Raw genomic sequence first — 18183 nt, 5'->3', positions numbered from 1 at the left:
TCTGCAGATGAGGTCCTGGTAGCACATATTTTTAACATTTTCCAGGTGATTTTAATGTGTAGCCTCTCATACCATTTTTCATTTTTCACAAAAATGTAGCTATTACATATAAGACCCACTTTTTTTTACTGCTTACTTGACCTCTCCACAAGCACCTACAAAAAGAAACTCATATTGCCCTCTAATCATTTAAAAAAAATTTTTTAAAGTTTTATTCACACACCATACAATCCATCCCAAGTGTACAATCAATGATTCCTCGTATAATCACATAGTTTTGCATTCTCCATCACAATCTATATGAAAACATTTCCAATTTTTCCACAAAGAAAGAAAAAGGAAAAGAAAAAAAGAAAAAGGAAAGAAAAAAATAATCCCCTACCCCTCCTTGATGTCCCTCTCTTATTGACATTTAGCTTTGGTATATTACCTTTGTTACAATTAATGAAATAATATAACAATGTTACCATTAACTACCAAAAAATGTAGGTCTTGAATTCTCTAGTTGAAGGAAATTTAAGGAGGAGACATGGGAGGAAAACAGTAGAGAAAAAAAGTTGAAATGAGATAACGTTTTCATGAGAAGGAAGTGAAAGAAATGTTTGGAGATGTCAGTTTCTCTTTCTCAAACACTTACTCAAAGAAGCCTTTCTTGATTGAACCTACTCCCAACACCTAATTTTACCCTGTCACAAAGCAGCTATGTTCCCTTATAGAATTTTTCATATTCACTAGCTTTTACATCCTCTTGTTCATTTCATAAATTCCTTAAAATTTGGATCTGACTGCATTCTGCAGTATCCAGCTCAGCTCTCCGCCTGCAGACCAAGCTCCTGAAAGCCTTGTGAAGACAGAAGGTTTGGTGGAGAGAACCCACAAATGGGGCCACATGGGGCCACATGGATCTGCCCCGCTCTGTGTCAGTGTCCACCTCTACCCTTGCTGCCACTTCCACAAACTGTGTAACCATGGCAAGTTACTAAATCTCCCTGGGCCTCAACTTTGACATTTGTAAAATGGAGATAATAAACTTTTACCTCTAAGGCAATGGTTCTCAACCTTGGCTGCACAATAGAATCATCTGGGGAACTTTAAAAAATACTGATAACTGGGAATTCCTTAGTCTGGTATGACCAGAGCATAGGGAGTTTTAAAGCTCCCAGGTGATTGTAATATGCAGCTAAGGTTGACAACCAGTACTCGAAGGGCTGTTAGGAGAATTAGATAAAACAAAGGAAAATAAAAGCACCTGACAAGTAGTGTAAGCTGAAAAATAATTTGTTTCCTTACTTCTCCAGCTGATTTTCTTATTTGTGTTGTTAGTTACGTTTGATCCTGGTTGGAAGCTAAGGGACAGAGAAAGAATTTCATTCAAAAGTTTGTTCTTTTTTCTTTTTTAACTTTTTATTTTGAAATAACCTTAAATTTATAGAAGACTTGCAAGAATACTACAAAGAATTCTCAAATACTATTCACCTAGATTTACCAATTGTTAACAATTTGCCACATTTGCTTGATCTCTCCTCCACTCTCTCTCTATATATAATTTTTTTCCCCTGAACTAGTTGAGAGGTGATTGCAAAAATCCTGCCTCTTTACCTCCGTTCTAGTTTGCTAATGCTGCCAGGATGCAAAACACCAAAAATGGATTGGCTTTTTTAAAGGGGGTTTATTTGGTTACAAAGTTACAGTTTTAAGGCCATAAAGCGTCCAAGGTAAGTCATCAACAATCAGGTACCTTCACTGGAGGATGGCCAGTGGTGTCCGGAAAACCTCTGTTAGCTGGGAAGACACATGGCTGGCATCTGCTCCAAAGTTCTGGACTCAAAATGGCTTTCTCCCGGGAACTCCTCTCTAGGTTGCAGTTCCTCAAAAATGTCACTCTTAGTTGCTCTTCGGGTGTTTGTCCTCTCTTAGCTTCTCCAGAGCAAGAGTCTGCTTTCAACGGCCATCTTCAAACTGTCTGTCATCTGCAGCTACTCTCTCAGCTTCTGTGCAATCTTCAAAGTGTCCCTATTGGCTATAGCTCCTCTTCAAAATGTCACTCTCAGCTGCACTGAGTTCCTTTTGTTTGTCAGCTCACATAGCACTCCAGTAATTTAATTCAGACCCACCCTGAATGGGTAGGGCAACCCCTCCATGGAAATTATGCAATCAGAGTTATCACCCACAGTCGGTGGGGTACATTTCCACAGAAACAACCTAATCCAAACATTCCAACTTAGTCCCCACTAATATGTCTGCCCCACAAGATTGCATCAAAGATAATGGCATTTTGGGGGGACATAATCCATCAAACTGGCACATCCCCCAATACTGCTTTAGTTTATTTTAATCTGGAATAATTCCTCTCCATTTCATGACATTGGCATTTTTGGAAAAGTACAGGCCAGTCATCTTGTACTTCAGGCCATCTTTTTTTGTTTGTTTGTTTGTAAGTAAATTTGTAAATTTGTGGAATTGTACAACCATCACTACAATCCAGTTTCAGAATATGTCTATCACCCCAAAAATTCCCTTGTACCCATTTGCAGTCAATGCCCTTTCCCACCCCCAGCTCTAGACAACCACACAACCACTGACATACTGTCTGTATACTTTTGCCTTTCCAAAAAAATTAAAAAAACGGAACCATCCAATATGTGTCTGTTATGTCTATTCTCTCTCACTTAGCCAAATGTTTTTGAGGTTTATCCCTGTTGTAATAAGTTTCTGTAGTTAATTCACTTTTATTACTGAATAGTAAGCCATTGTATGGATAGATTATATGTGGTAGGCAGCATTTCAGATGGCTTTCAACGATCCCTTTCTCCTGGTATTCATACTCTTGTGTAATTCCCTCCCATTGAGTGTAGACTGGACCTAGTGACTCACTTCTAATGAATAGAACATGGCAGAAGTGATGGATGTCACTTCCGAGATTCAGTTATAAAAAGACTATGTCTTCCACCTTGGGAGCTCTCACTCTCTCTCTCTCCAGTCCCTCAGTCTGAGCTGCCATGTCCTGAGCACCCCTATGGAAAAGTCCACATAGCAAGGAACTGATGTTTCTGTCCAATAGCCAGTGAGAACTGGAGGCTTGCCAATGTCATGTAAGTGAGCATGGAAGCCAATACCCATTCTTCCTCAGTGCCGTCTTCAGATGAGACCACAACTCAGGCCAACAGCTCGACTGCAACATCATGAGAGATTTTGAACTGGAGTTAACCAGCTAAGCAGTGTTCAGAGTCGTGACCCTCAATAACTAGGAGAAAATAATGTTTGTTGTTTTCAGCCACTATATTTTGGGGTAATTTGTTCATAGCAATGGATAACTAACATACCACATTTTGTTTATCCATTCACTAGTTGATGGACATTTGGATTGGTTCTGGTTTGGGTCTCCTAGGAATAATATTGCCATGATCATTCACATGTATGTCTCACAGGCTTTTTGTATGGCACCAAAGCTCACCTGGCTTATACTATCCCTACAGGGCCAAATAAAACTTTGGAATTTTTAACTGCTTGTTTAAAGTACTTTCTAATCTTGTCAAGTAAAATTGTGCAGGCTAGCCCCTATGCCCTTCAGCAATATCTTAAATCAGAGGACAATATATTGAAGTAAATTGATTTAATTTAAAAAACGATTAGAGCCCAAGTCATAGAGAGCACTAACTACTTCTTGATAGTCAGGGTATTATATTAAAATATAATTTGGGGACAATAGCAACTATTCACTTAATTTTATATTAGATGTGCGTGGGGTAGAGGGGTAGTTTTAAGCCCTGGGAGAATTAGAACCATATTTTCTTTTTCCACGTCCCTGTTCTCTAAAGCATACATCTCCTAGAAAAAGCATTTTAATCCACCACACCTGCAAAGTGGTACCTGCATTGCCTTAACTCTCACATAAGGATACATTTACCATGACCATCTGTTCAGGATTTTCTTTGCATAGCCAAGACATGTTATCATTTTATAATAGTTAACACCTAATGAGCCCTTACCGTGTGTCATGCATTACACACTATTTAATCCTTACAAAATCTTAATCATCACAACTCTATAAGATAGGTGCTTATAACAGGATGGCCACTTTGCATAATTCTAGAGGATGTCATTTTAATTGTGGCCTTTGTGAATGGATCCCTGGACTTGGGTAGTGCTAGTCTGCCTGGTGGTATTGTCTATTACCCTCTCCACTTTATAGATTAAGACACACAGAAAGGTTAAGTATCTTGTCTAAGCTCAACCACCTTGTAAGTGGCAAAGCCAGGATCTGTGTCTAGGTTATCTGGCTCAAACCAGGGCATGAGCTTTTCACCACTGAACTCTTCTGAAAAATCTTCTTTTTTTTTTAAAGGCCACATTACATATGAATCTTAGATGATTATTTCTAGGGTATTGGTTCTCAAGGAGTGGTCCCTGGACCGGCAACATCAGTATCACCTGGGAGCTTGTCAGAACTATGAATTATGGTGACCCAGTCCCATCCTACTGAATCTAGAAACTCCAGGGGTAGGGCCCAGTTATCTCAGTTTTATCAAACCCTCCAGCTGATTCTGATGCATGCTAAAGTTTGAAAACCACTGTTCTAGGGAATAATTTTGTTTTTTAAAAAAGGAGAAAAATACATGTAAAAGATTGTTTTCCATTTATCTTAAGGAAAGTTTGATTTCAAGTCACCTACTCGAATTAGTTCAAGTGTTTATTATACTCTTGATCTATCCTAAGAATACTTACCTCACAGAATTCAAGGAAAAGGCAAAGGTGAGAACAAGGCAATCACTCTCTGGGGCTCCTCTATGAAAGTGACTAAGCTACCCACTCCTTTGGTTTCTGTGTCTCCTCTCCCAAATGTTCAAAAAGAGAGTCTCATTGGCTTAGCTCACAATGGTGTGCATCTACTTGGGTCAGCCCCAAATGTCCACCCATGAGTTATTTGACCGAATCTAAGAAAGGAATGGGTAACACAGTACTAATAGGCTGTCAAGGGCTCTGTTGTAACAGATGCAAGGTTCAGGATCTTTTAGAATGGGAGATGGATAGAATTGATGATCTGCATCTCTAATAAGTGATTTGTGATTAATAATAAATAGATAAGAAGGCATTGCACTCCATCACATTTGTTATTGGACACGTGGCATTTGAGCTTCTAAATTGGCTTGGGAAAGGAAGAAGACAAAGGCTTGGCCAGAGAGAAGTTCAATCCAGAGCAGCAACACTTTTATGTTAGGTGGAAACACAGGCAGAGATGCCCAATAAATGAAGTGGATAAATTATTTCATTTTCTAGACTAACTGAATTAAAATGAGCATTTTTTCTTGCAGGGATTTGAGAGTGTTTTTTAAAAGAATGTGAAATGCAGTATTTGCTGGTAATAAAATAAGGCCAGTGGTAGTTCAGACTTGTTCAAGGTAACACCTTCATTGGCTGAATTATATATTATATCCAGCTATTTCCTGAACAATCTACAAACTTCAAAAGAATAGTGCCTGAGACTTAGTATTCTGGCTGCCTGGAACCACACTGCATTCTCCCCAGCTACAGCTGACTGGATTAAAGGTGAACACTTGACCAAGGATAAGCCAGCCATTTCAGCCAATCAGAGTCTCTACCTTGATACTTTGGTATCTGTGTCACATAGGTGGTAAAGCACTAGAACAAAGGCATCTGAGCTCTTAATACCAACAGCCCAGAACTGTATAGACTGCTTTTCTTCCTGAGGCTCCGCCCTTCCCTACTTTTTTGTAGACTGCGAAATGATACTTTCATAATGCAACTCCTTTTAAAATAACATATTGTTTAAGGACATATACAGAGACCGTAAAATCTATAAAGCATAGCAAGGGAATGATGACCTCGAAAGGCAGTATAACAGCTACTACAGAGAGGGGCTTCTAAGCTATGGCAGAACTCTATTTCTTAGCCTGGGTGGTGGTTACTTTATAACTATTTTAAATATCTGTTCATGTGTGTTTTATATGCTCTTCTTTTCCAAGGCACAAATTCATGACAGGAGAAAAGTTTTACTTGAGCTAAATTAGAGGGTTTCTATTCCTTTCATGTAAACATGTTTCAAGACTCATAGATTCCTTTCATGTAAACATGTTCCAAGACTCATAGTTATTAAAGGTAGTTTAGTAGTACTAATATTCACTCAAATATATAAAGTGTGCGTGTTTGCATGTGAGTGTGTATTCAAAGCATGCTATTCAAATTTAATTGAACTCCAGGGTTAGAAGAAACCTTAGAAATTTTCTAATTAGTTGAAGGACTTCATTTTACAAAGAGAAAACTGAGAGCCAGATAAAGTAAATAACGTGCCCATTTTCTTCATCTAACTCAGAATCCAGGGTTCTCTTTACCAAGCTAATCACTTCCCTAACAAAAGAAGAAACAGCAATCATATCAGCAATAAATGCATATTTCAAAGATTCAATTATTTTTAATGCTTGTTTTATTTTAAGGTGACTTGGCTGCCACACTACTGAAAATAAATTCTCTCATGTAATATGATATCTACACATAGGCAACATTTTATATCATGATTGCTGGATATCAAGAACATCCAGAAAAGAAATTACTGCAATTTAAAATGGAATTTTACTGACAACTGCTAAATTTTCTTCCTTGCTTATTAATTTTAAATCATAAAAGAAAGTGAATTTAATGATACAGTGAGCCTTATGGGTATGGGGAAAATTGCTTCCCCTTTGCTAAACCCATTAAATGTAATTGAAGATTAATAATACTATGTGTTGTAAAAATTGGCTTATTTTCACTAATGGAAGACATATCGCCACTTCTGATGTTACAGTCTATTACCTAGAAAGGAGAAAGAAGGAGAATGAATACAGACAGGACTAGCTACATAATTTGCCAGGCCCAGGGAATGATGAAAATTGGGCCCCTTGATCATAATAGCAGGGAAAAAAGTGCCATTAAAGGAACTTAAAACTTCTCCCTTTCTTCCACTGTCTCTCTCTCAACCTGTTACGGTGTTTTTTATTTGCTATTTAATGTCATCCTCCCTCACATGTGGATACTTTCAGGGCCGTGCAGACCCAGGAAGTCCAACTCCATGACTTGGTGTGTGTGCACAGTCCACAGGCTGCCAGGTTCACCCTCCTGCTGGCTGCAGGACTGATCCACTGTGCCATGGTCTGTGGTGGGAGGTCAGCCTCCCCTTTCCACCACCCACCACCCTAAACCACAGCAATCAGGCAACCCAGAGGAAGGCAAATTCCACATCAGGATGCACTTGGATCTGGAATGGGTAAGAGGCTCAACCCTGCAAGGACACCCCCCAAATGCCAGCCTAGGGCAGGGACAGCAGCTATCATACTCTGCCCCCAGATGCTGCTGGGTGCACATGCCCAATCTAACTCTCCCCATTGTTGGGGACAATTAAGGTAGCATATATAATATTCACCTTCAGCGATACCGGTAACATGCAACATGGCCACCAGGGCTGATGCAAGAACAGCCTAAGGTATAATTAGCCTTCTTCTAGGAAGTAACAGTAGTTCCCGCACAAGCAGTAGCTAGTTCGCGCCTAAACAGTAGCCGCCCATTGGCCATCCACCCCAGCAACAGCTACCACCAATCCCAGACCCCCAGCAATAGCAACCGCCAATCCCCCTACATTTGCCTTCCACCCTAGCAACAGCAGCAGCCAATCCTAGATCGCCACCCGTCCTTACTAGCCACTCCCTCCACCCTTAGAGTATATATACCCTGCCTCTTCAATAAAATTTTGCAGCTTGATCAGAAACTTGTCTTGCTGTCATTCCTCGTGTCTCTTGTCCCATACCATTCCTCCCTCACAGGACTCGGAGCCTCCGTTGAACGTCCCGTGGGCCGGGACACCCCATGCCCATACCCAGATCCCGGCTGGAGTAGGAAGGCTAAGGCAGACACAGGTCCCCTTTCACCCCAATGATATTACCTGGTTTCCAACCTGGGGGGAAGAGGTCACTGGGCAGGGACAAAGAGAGAGAAGTCAGGCAGGGCTTGGTGTGCCAGGGAATGGGGATCTGATAGCTGAGAACTCATCCTAGAAGCAGGGAGATGGTGGGAAGGGGACAACATTTGAGACAAGGATCCAAGCACTCACACCTGTTCCATTGTCCCATTGGGCTTACTTATAAAATGCAAATGCAAAGATAAATTATTAAGAATTGTAAGAGGAGATTATGGTCGTTACACCCAAAACACGGGCCCATGAAGCCAGCTCTGCCTACAAAACTATAGTTACTTCAGAGCATGCCAAAAATGAAATCATAAATACCTGTGTGTATTTGTGTGTACATGTTTATGCTTGTGTTGAAATGTCTCTTTAGGTGAAAAAGCCATTGCTGGCAGAATTCAAGTCAGGTTATGGTGCTAAGCAGTCAAAATTATAAAAGTAATTCTTCCAAAACCTTTATGTAGCTTTGATAAAGAAGTAGATGGGAAAACAATGTGTACAAAATACTTTAAAATTTTAAAGAATTTTTAGCTATTATATAAAATGTAGATAATTATAATGTTTAAATTTTGATGTTTCAGGGAAACATCAATTTCTTCTACTAACTGGAATATCATTTCTTTTCTTCTTCAGCACTCCACTTAACAATTCTCTCTAATCTTCAACAACCAATCAAATTTCATCTTTTCGTTAAGGTCTTAAGGTCTTCCCAAAGTGATCTATGGTTTGTCTCTTATTTACCACTATATATTGTTCATTATCTTTTTGAGGATATATATGTTGTCTCCAAGCCAGAATTTACATTCTTTAAGGAGAAAACTAGTACTCCTCTAGTATTTTCTGTGCTTTATATTTCCTTATCTCCCTACATTGTGTGCCAGTTTGTATATTTATGCCCCCCAGAAAAAGCCATATTCTGTAATGCATTCTTGTGGGGGCAGACATATTAGTATGCATTGGGTTGGAACCTATTGGTTCAGTGTCCATGGACATGTGACCCACCCAACTGTAGGGGGTAACTCTGATTGGACAGTTTCCATGGAGGCATGGCCCTGCCCATTCAGCATGGGCCTTGTTTAGTTTACTGGAGCACTATATAAACTCAGATGGAAGGAGCTGGAGTGAGCTGGAGCTGAGACAGACATTTTGAAGATGGCCATTGGAAACTGACGCAGACATTCTGGAGAACGCCATTTTGAAACACAACCTAGGAGCAAGCAGACGCCAGCCACGTGCCTTCCCAGCTAACAGAGGTTTTCCGGATGCCAATGGCCTTTTCTCCAGTGAAGGTACCCTTTGTTGCTGACGCTTTATGGCCTTAAGACTTTAACTATGTAACCAAATAAACCCCTTTTATAAAAGCCAATCCATTTCTGGTGTTTTGCATTCTGGCAGCATTAGCAAACTAGAACAGATTTTATATACTTAATCAACATTAAAAAAAAAGTAGGGCTCAAATTGTCTTTGCTAAGAACTTGCTTAAATGAGAGCAACATCTTTGGAAATGAAAGGCCAGTGAGGGATAGAGGTATCAGTGAACATAAAACCCTAGGGTCAGGAATGGTAATAAGCAAAAATGCAATGCGGTTGAATAGAACATGCTCTACCCTCCCACATAAAATACAAGTACCTTCAACTATATCCTTTTCCCACTGTCCAAGGCACATACTGTGGGGCCAATGACTGTAGAACTCTGTTGGCAGTATACCTTGCCTCCAAACATTTCCAAAACTCCTGTTCCATGCTCACTATGAATTCCTTCCTCTTCCCTTTTCTCTCAAGGCTCTGCTTACTGTTTATTAAAGAAGCTAACTAACCTCAATAAGTATGTTAAAGATAATCTGGACCTTAACAATTTCTCACTTCTTAGGTAACATTTATACATTTAAACAGATGTGTTTGAGAGTCAGATTCCTAACCCAAAAGAAGAACTCTAATAATCGTCCCTCTCCCAGCATCTCCAATGGTTACTTGAATAGGTTCTTATCAGTCTTGCCAATCCTACACCTAAAACTTTTTGTGTAACCCTGCAATGGGAAACCTCCATTTTTGTCCAATGGCAACCTTGAAGTAGGAATTAGAATATCTTCAAATCACTTCAAAAGAAAATCCATTTTTCAAATATTGAAAAGCAATGTAGATTTTACTCAAGATTTTGTGAAAGATTCAAGGAGGGTTTTATGAATCACACCCCACAGCACACAATTTTATTAATGCCTCCCTAAAATCTGTCTTCTTTCCCATCTCACCAGGGTGTGGAGGGGAGTGTTTCAACATTTTCCATGAAGAGGCCAACTCCCAGATCTTCCACTATGCACCCCTATTCTCTCCTTTCTTTTCTGCAGTAGTCCCAAATTGAACTATTGGACCAGGCATTCCTAAAAATGATGGATATTTGGACATAAAAATTCTCTTTTCTCCATAGAGGGTATGACTGAGGATTAGGAAGAAGTGGGAAATGGCATACATATATATTAAATCACATGCAGGGTATGGACTCTTAGGTGAAGAAAGGTGTCCATCAACTTACAGTAGAGTCGTTTTCAAGACATTTGAGGGTTTTATTGGTAGGAAGAATATGAAATTGCAAACAAAAAGAAGTAGAAAGCCCCCAACTCATGCAATTATTTGGTTTGTTAAATGATTATAAAATTGGTTTAGTCTTTGTCCTACTAAGACACTGTACAGACATACACAAAACTAATTAATTCATTCAACAAATATTTGTTGAGTGTCTATTATATGTAGAGTACTGTTCTAGATGTTTAGAATACATCAGTGAATAAACAAAGACTGTTACCTGTGTGAAGCTTACATTCTAATGGGAGGCAACAGACTTAACAAAAACATAAAGAAGCTATCAAGTGTAAACAAGATCTAAAGAAGGTGAGAGAGTTAGCCAAGCAGTTATCTAGGAGACGAACATTCTAGGCAAAGAGCCAAGGCCATGGAGCAGGGCATGCCTGGCAAATTCAATAAAGAGCAGGGAGGCAAAGGTGGGGTGGAGGAGAGATTAGATCATGTGAGGCCTGGTAGACCATTCTAAGGACTTTTGCTTTATTATAAGTGAAATGAGAAGTCTTTGAGCGACTTTGACATGTGGCGTGACTTGAGCTGACAGATTTTAAGAGGATCACACTGGCAGCAAGACTAGAAGCAAGGAGTCAGGAGGCTATTAGAGTAATTCAGGTGAGAGATGACTGTGGCTTGGACCCCGGTGGTAGCAGAGGAGGTGGGGAGAAAGGGTTAGATTCTAGATATATTTTGAAGATTTGAGAGAAAGAGAGGCCCAGAGATGACTCCAAGGTTTGGGGTTTGCACACCCAACAGGATGGAGTGAAGTAATTGTCCATTGTCACTAGAAATTCCTGACTCTAAATGCAACACTACTGTGTTTCATTAAAACAAAACCAAACTGTTCCATGGCTTAAAAAAGTCTGAAAACGACTGTTCTGATTCAGTGTTTCTCCTACTTTCAGCATGATCTTGTAAAATACATATTCTTATTCAGTGGCTGTGGGGTGGGTCCTGAAATTCTGAATTTTAATAAATTCCCTGGTGACGCCAATGTTGCTGGCTCTCATACCCACAGTTTGAATAGCAAGCGACTAGAATGAACTCAAAGGTTTTGAAAACACTCATTTCCCCCTGCTCATTCAAAAAGACTTTGGCTATGAAAAATTTTTCTTATGATGATGTTAAGTTTACCAAAAAAGTAAATTCTAGATTTCATCCCCACCAAAGTCTCAGTCTATCTGTGTCTGCCTTTTCAGCATCTGTCTCATTCTCTCAGTGCCTCTTTTCTCTCTCTCTTTTGAAAGGTAAAGAATATTTTAGCTTTCTGGGCAAGTATTTAAAAATCTATAGATGTAGTAAATGTTATGCCCCAGACAGTTCATTTCAGCAAGGGCTAACTATGGAGGGTTTGGGAAATTTGCCACAAGTTATTTAAAGGGAGTTGTGACACTTTTTTCTAAATTTAGCATCTTAATGAACTTCTCCAATTAAGGAGTAACTGTCCTGCACCCTTCCACCCTTTGGGTAAAAAATTTAGCACATACTTGAGAATGATTATTTTCTTTCCTGTGTGAGATCCTTCGGTTTCTTTCTCAAAATACGTCCTCAACACCTCTTCTCCAATAATGCTCTTTCTGCAGAGATGGGAGGGTTTCTCCCCTCTCAGAGCTTTGATTACCAGAGTGGACACCCCCTAACACTCTACAGAGTCCCAACAATATCTTTATCTCCAACTGTCCAATGCAGGAGTCAGCCACCCTTTTCTGTGAAAGACCAGACAGTAAAGATTTCAACTTTGCAGGTCATACAGTCTTTGTCATAACTACTTAACTCTGTTCTTACAACACAAAAGCAGATACAGACAATATGTGTGGCTCTGTTCCATTAAAACTGTATTTACAAAAGCTAACAGCAAGCTGGCCATAGTTTGCTAGCCCCTGATGGACAGGCATGTAGATGCTGGACCAGTCAGAGTATAGTTCCTGGGAATTTGGAATTAGGTCTCTAAGACTAAGTAAGGTAATATACTGTGGGGAGCTAAGTAATAAAGTTGGGCACACTGGATGGGGAGTGGCAGGGGAGAATTGAGGTCACTATTTCAGCCAAGACCATAACGGGCCACATGCAAACAGATAAGTGAATGCAGAAAACAGTGTGAAGAGAGAATGAAGCAGACACAGAAAGAAAAGCCGAGACTAGACACCAGTTGATGAGAGAGAGAAAGAGGGAAGGAGAGTTCTTGTGAATATTGGCTGTGTTTGTAACAGTTATGTACCACGTAATCCCTGCCTATTTTTATATTAATTTCTCCCTTACTTTTCTCAGCTGGCAAGAGTTTCTGTTTCTTGTAACCAGATAACCTCAAACTCAAACAACCTTCTATACTCTAGACATTCCAAGTGACTGGCAGTTCTCTTACTGAACAGGCATGCTCTCACATCACTAGGTTTTGCTAGGTGCAATTTTATATCATCCCCTCTACCCCCTTACTTCCACTCCAAATTCTTTTCTTTCTTCAGTCTTTGTTCAAACATGATCTCCTCAGGAGGCCATTCATAAACCCCCACCCTAGGCTGTGTTAGGACTTGGTTCCCATTTCTCCTTATATAAAGCTCTACCACTGCACTTATATCACATTATATTTTCTGATTTGCTTATTCATGGTTTTAATTATAGCTTGCATTTCTGCACTGAGTACAGGGCCTGGTTTACCTCTCTGAGTCTCCAGCATTCCTCAGATCATGGCCAGTAATTCCTCATTATCTTGTTAGCTTTCTAATGTCTTCAAGCAATTTATTATATTTTGTTGAGCTTCTCTAGTGTCCTTGGCAGAATCTGTCTAAATTACCACCAATACCAGGGCTTACAGAAATGTAGATATTATTAAATATAGGTATGCACTTTTAAGAAATGCATTGAGAAAGATCCTTAAAGAAAAAATTAGACTTTTACTCATAATTCTAACTTTTTAGACCTAGTGGCAGACCAGTACTTAGATATACTGTAATCTAATTCTGGTATCATATAATTTGAGGGAAGCTACTTCTTTTATTGACAAATATTATTAAACATCTGCTCTCTACCAGATGCTGTTCTAAGACATTAGACTACAAAAATGAAAAAAGACATATCTTTGACCTCAAGGAGTTGAAGTCTAGATTCCTTACTGGCAACCAGATTATTTTTAGAATCATTAATTCATGATCACAAAGTCTTCTGTAAATATATATAGCATTATACAGTGACAAATACATTTAATATATAAAAACATATTTTAGTTCCTATCACTTTTCAGCCTAAACAATGAGGGCATTTTAAACAACATACTTTCTAATGTGTTTGTCTTCCAATACAGTTCATCAGTGAGTATGTCCTTCAAAATATTTTGGAGAAAGAAGAATAAAAAGCCAGGATCCTCTTTTTCCTAGAGTTAAGCTCTGCCTTCCTACTCTTGTAAATGCCTGGAAAAACCTGCTCACTCTGAATCATCATAATCTTTAATCAGAGCTTTTCCTTGGACTTTGCTTCAAAGTCCTCTAAAATAACCTCTAGGTGTACAAGCATCCCTAGACTGTAAACCAAGAGTATGACATATTTGCTAAGAGACCTGAGCCTCACCCACTGAGATTATTTAAATGTCCCTAGCCTCTCTGGGTTGAATCAGTATCAGAGAGGACCAACAGAGATAACTGAATGGATGAGGATGCAGTACATTCATTTTTTTTACCTCGAGCAAGTTACATAACTTTTCTGGATTTGTTTCCTCATCCGTGATAGACTGGGCCCCTGGATGATATATCTCTCAAGGATCTTCTAGCTCTCAAATTCTGTGATTCTTTCAGAGTGGAGGAGGACTGTTTGGTTGCCTACGTTTAATATAGATTGGAGTAGGAGCAATGAAGGAAACAAAGTTCAACATATGAAGGAAGATATTAGTACAATGAAATGTAATGAGATGAAGACCTGTATTATATTAGTGGCCACCATAACAATGGCCAGCAGAGATAAAATCAAATTGAAGTCTGAGGAGGCTGTGGCTCCAAAGAAGCCACCTTCTTTCAACCTTTCCTTCTTTTCTTTCCACTAATCCCTTCATACTGCACTCTTCCTCCAGAAACTTCCTTCAATTTGTCCATATGAGGGGTAACCCTGATTGCTTTGAGGAGAATTGCAGCAACTCTTTGCTCTCATTGAAGTGCATTGTATAATTGTCTTGTGGCCTCTCACTCTGAATACAGCTGTGGGGCCCTCCAGGACAGTGTAGTGAAAACAAATGGAAAGAGTAGATGACCTTGGATAAATAATATGAACTCAGTGCTTTCATCTGTGTAATGAGAGGACTCAGTGCTTCATTATTGTTTTTATATATTTTGATGCTTCCCATTCTTCTGTATCTCTGTCATCCCCATAGCTTCACTTGTTTTATTGTCAGCGGATGGCTTGCTTCATCCTCAGCTCACTTTATATGCAGAGCCTGGCACACAGTGAATATCCAATTAACATTCATTGTTCAAGAAAGAAATTCCTATTCCTATTCTATTGAGCATCTAGTCTGACACTGCGGGGTCTCTTTCATATACCTTTTCTTTTCATATACCTTTACTCAACACCTTTGTGAGATGGGTATTCGAAGATGTGTATATATAAATTCAGAGGTTTAATCATTGGGGTCAAAATGATAGCAGTAAACTCATGTTTTAGCTTAGCCAGTTACCATATAATGGCAAGTTGTTTTTCTAAGCCTCGGTTTCCTTATCTTTCAAGTGGGAATGCATAATGGTTAGGACAGAGTTGCTAGATGTAGCAAAAAAAAAAAAAAAACAAAAGAAAACGAAACAAAACTGGAAGTACATTCCAAATTAGACATTCTTATACTGAAAAATTATCCTATGCTTATCGGAAATTCAGGTTTAACGGGGCTTTCAGTATTTTATCTGGCAACTCTGTTTACGGTTATGATAATGCATGTAAAGGGCGTAGCACAATGCTTAGCATTTAGTGAGCATTCAATAAATGCTATGCTTACTAAACTTTGGCTCTGATTCCCAAGTCCATTTACTTTTACCACAAACATGCATAGCTCAGTTTCCGTATCAAATTTCAGTCAGGCGAAGGTAATATACTTTAACTTTATATTAATGCTCTACGGTTTCATAAAGTGCTTTCAAAGGCTGGCCAATGGTTGGAAGCTCCTGGAGAAACCCACAAAACCCCAGCGTCGTTGGGGACAGCGAGTGACCCTACCACTTCTGGGCCGTCGCAGCAAACCGAGCACAGGCAGGGCGGGCGGACCTGTCTGGGCGGCCGCCCTCAACCCGCCCCGTCCCTGCCCCTTCTCGGCCACTCATTGGCCACGACGCGCCTCCGCCGCACTCCTATAGGTCCTTCCCGGAACGGCCGAGTCCTTTTCATTTTCCCGCCTTGCCCAGCCCCTCCTCAGCCCGAAACCCGCACTAGCCCACAGAGTCTCCTCCCGGCTTTCCGTGACAGCCCCGCCCTTCCGGATACCGCACCCCCCACCCGTAGTTCAAGCAGCCGGCGCGTTGGGAACCCGACCCTGCGGTAGGAGGTGGGAGGGGACGGGAAGGAGTGGGCCGAGCCCCAACTTGAGGGGTCGCCGGAGGCGGGGACAGCAGGGAGGGGCGGGGCTAATCTCCCTGGCGCCGCGTTGCCATGGCAGTGGTGGGAGGGCGGAGGGAAGGGGAGGAAGAGAGCGGGAGGGGGATGTAGTGCTGCCGCGGCCGCCACCGCAGCTGCCGCTGCCTGCTCGTTGCCGCGTCTTCCCGGAGGCGGCTGTTGGAAGCCGCAGGGAGCAGCTGCGGGGCTCTGCCATATTGTGTCTTCCCCTGCCCGTCCCTCGCCTCCTCCCTGCGGCGGCCGAGCTGACGGTGAGTTCCGGAGGAGCGGCGCCTTCCCGGGCCGGCGCTACCTGGCGTCGGCGTTCTCCGTCCCGGCCCCGGGCCGCTCCCGGGAGCGGAGGCAGCGCGTGCGGTCGGCTCCGGGCGTGGGGAGTGGAGGCAGCTGTCCCATGACGTTCCTGGACATTTTTGTTCTGTGAGGAATTGGCGCTGGCGCGGGGGTATGCCCTGCGTGCGGCTGGGGCCGCGTGTGGGCTCCTGGCGGGTCTCCAACTGAGACGAGTGTGGCCCCGAAAAGAGTTAGGAGTTTTTCTTGAAAGGTATTGAACGCCCAGCAGGGGATGTCGTGTGGCGGAAACCGCGACGAGAGGTGCCGGCTCTCAAGGAAGGTTTTGAGGCGGCCCCGAGGACGATTAGGGCTCCACTCGGGGGAAATCTGCTGTTAGAGGAAGTCCCCAAGCCCCTCGGGAGTCCCTGCAACGCCCTCTCCCCCGACTTGAAGTAGAGTGAGACGTGCAGGGCGTGGGGCGCTCGTCCAAACCCTGGCGGGACGCGCTGGGCCCGGCGAAGTAGTACCCGGGCGGCGCCGGGCGCGGCCAAGATTGAACTTCGGACAGCCGGGCTGCTGGGGTGGGCTGGGCGGGTCCCGGATATGGGGGTGGTCGACCCCGGCACCGTCTCGCCCCTCCCCCGGCAGGCGTCCCAGGGGCCTCCGAGGGTGGCTGTCTTGGTGGTTTGGGAGTTAGTATTTCAGCGCTGCAATATGGACACTTCCTGTTTGCCGCCTCCTTTGGGGCCGTGGTTAGCGCTGCCCTTCAGTCCTCTCCTTTTAGGCAGGATGAGCGGTCTGCCGTAAAAGCCAGGTAGAAGGAGATCGTGAGGGCGTATGGGAGGCCCTTCACCCTTCTGAGTTCCAGCAGCATGCCTGGAATCCAGGAAGACGGTGCGAGTCCGGGGAAAGCGGCCATGTGCGGTAATGCTCCCTCCTCCACTCTTAACTCCACCCCTTTACCCCTTTGCTAAACGCGTGTGTTCCCACCGCAGCTCTAGGGAGTTGGGGTATCTAATTCACTGGGAAGCCACACTCTTGGGGTCTTCTTGATCCTGATTTCTGTTTTAAAGTCTCTTTAAATCAGCTCTTGTACTTGGTTTCCTCCGTACAGGAAAAAGTCTTAGGCGTGAAAAAAAAAAAAAAAAAAACACGCTTTGTTTTACCCCAAATCCGAGGTGAGGGGAGGAGGGCAGTTCTTTCTTTCCAGGTTAGTTTATACTGTTTCTTCTGTCTGCCTTCTGAATGTGACAGCCACGTGGCCAGCTGAGAGCTAGACGGTGCTCTAGCGGCACTAGGGTCTGAGGCTTCCCTGGCAGCCAGGGGCTTTGTAACCGTGCTCTTGCTTCCCACCCACGTTTATTTTGGTGTTTTCTGAAATGTGGAAGTAGAAAATTGAACCGTTTACGTGTATTTTCCTGCTCCATCCAAATCTTAAGCCTTAGCTTTGTCTACTTGCAGTTTTATTAAGGTATATATTGACATTTTTACTTTTTCTGCCCTTTTGATGATTCATCTTTAAAATCTCAGCAGTTTTAGGCACCACCGGGGAGGAAGGGGAAATAGAATAATACATTATGGACTTTTCCAATTCTGGAAAAAAATAACTTGACATTCAAAAACATCAATGACAGGTTCAAATGTAATCAGAAGTCACATTCTCGAGGTGTCCTAGTTTTGTAAAATTCAAATTTTTCTTTTTACATAAAAATTGTGACCTGAAAAGATATAAATTCACTACCAGTGAAAGTGCATTTGCGGTGCAGGGATGAAATAATCTTTTGATTTGTGTATATGTGCTTTCT

At 41.9% G+C, this 18183-nt stretch overlaps 1 protein-coding gene across 3 annotated transcripts in view; it reads left to right on the top strand.

The window, feature by feature from the left end:
- Window positions 1-16180: 16180 nt before the first annotated feature.
- Window positions 16181-18183, top strand: part of FOXN2 (forkhead box N2) — a 97683-nt gene continuing 95680 nt past the window's right edge. Inside the window, exon 1 of one of the 3 annotated variants that reach the window (XM_037807032.1) lies at window positions 16181-16359. The gene's annotated coding sequence lies outside the window, so the exon portion shown is untranslated. Of the gene's footprint in view, window positions 16360-16442; window positions 16526-16567; window positions 17303-18183 lie in introns of those variants that run through there. The other 2 variants (XM_037807035.1, XM_037807034.1) reach the window with 2 other exon arrangements.

The sequence above is a fragment of the Choloepus didactylus genome, chromosome 17 (genome assembly GCF_015220235.1).
Source record: "Choloepus didactylus isolate mChoDid1 chromosome 17, mChoDid1.pri, whole genome shotgun sequence".
In the NCBI taxonomy this organism is placed as follows: Eukaryota; Metazoa; Chordata; class Mammalia; order Pilosa; family Megalonychidae; genus Choloepus; species Choloepus didactylus.
This window is presented reverse-complemented; position numbering and strand designations above follow the sequence as displayed.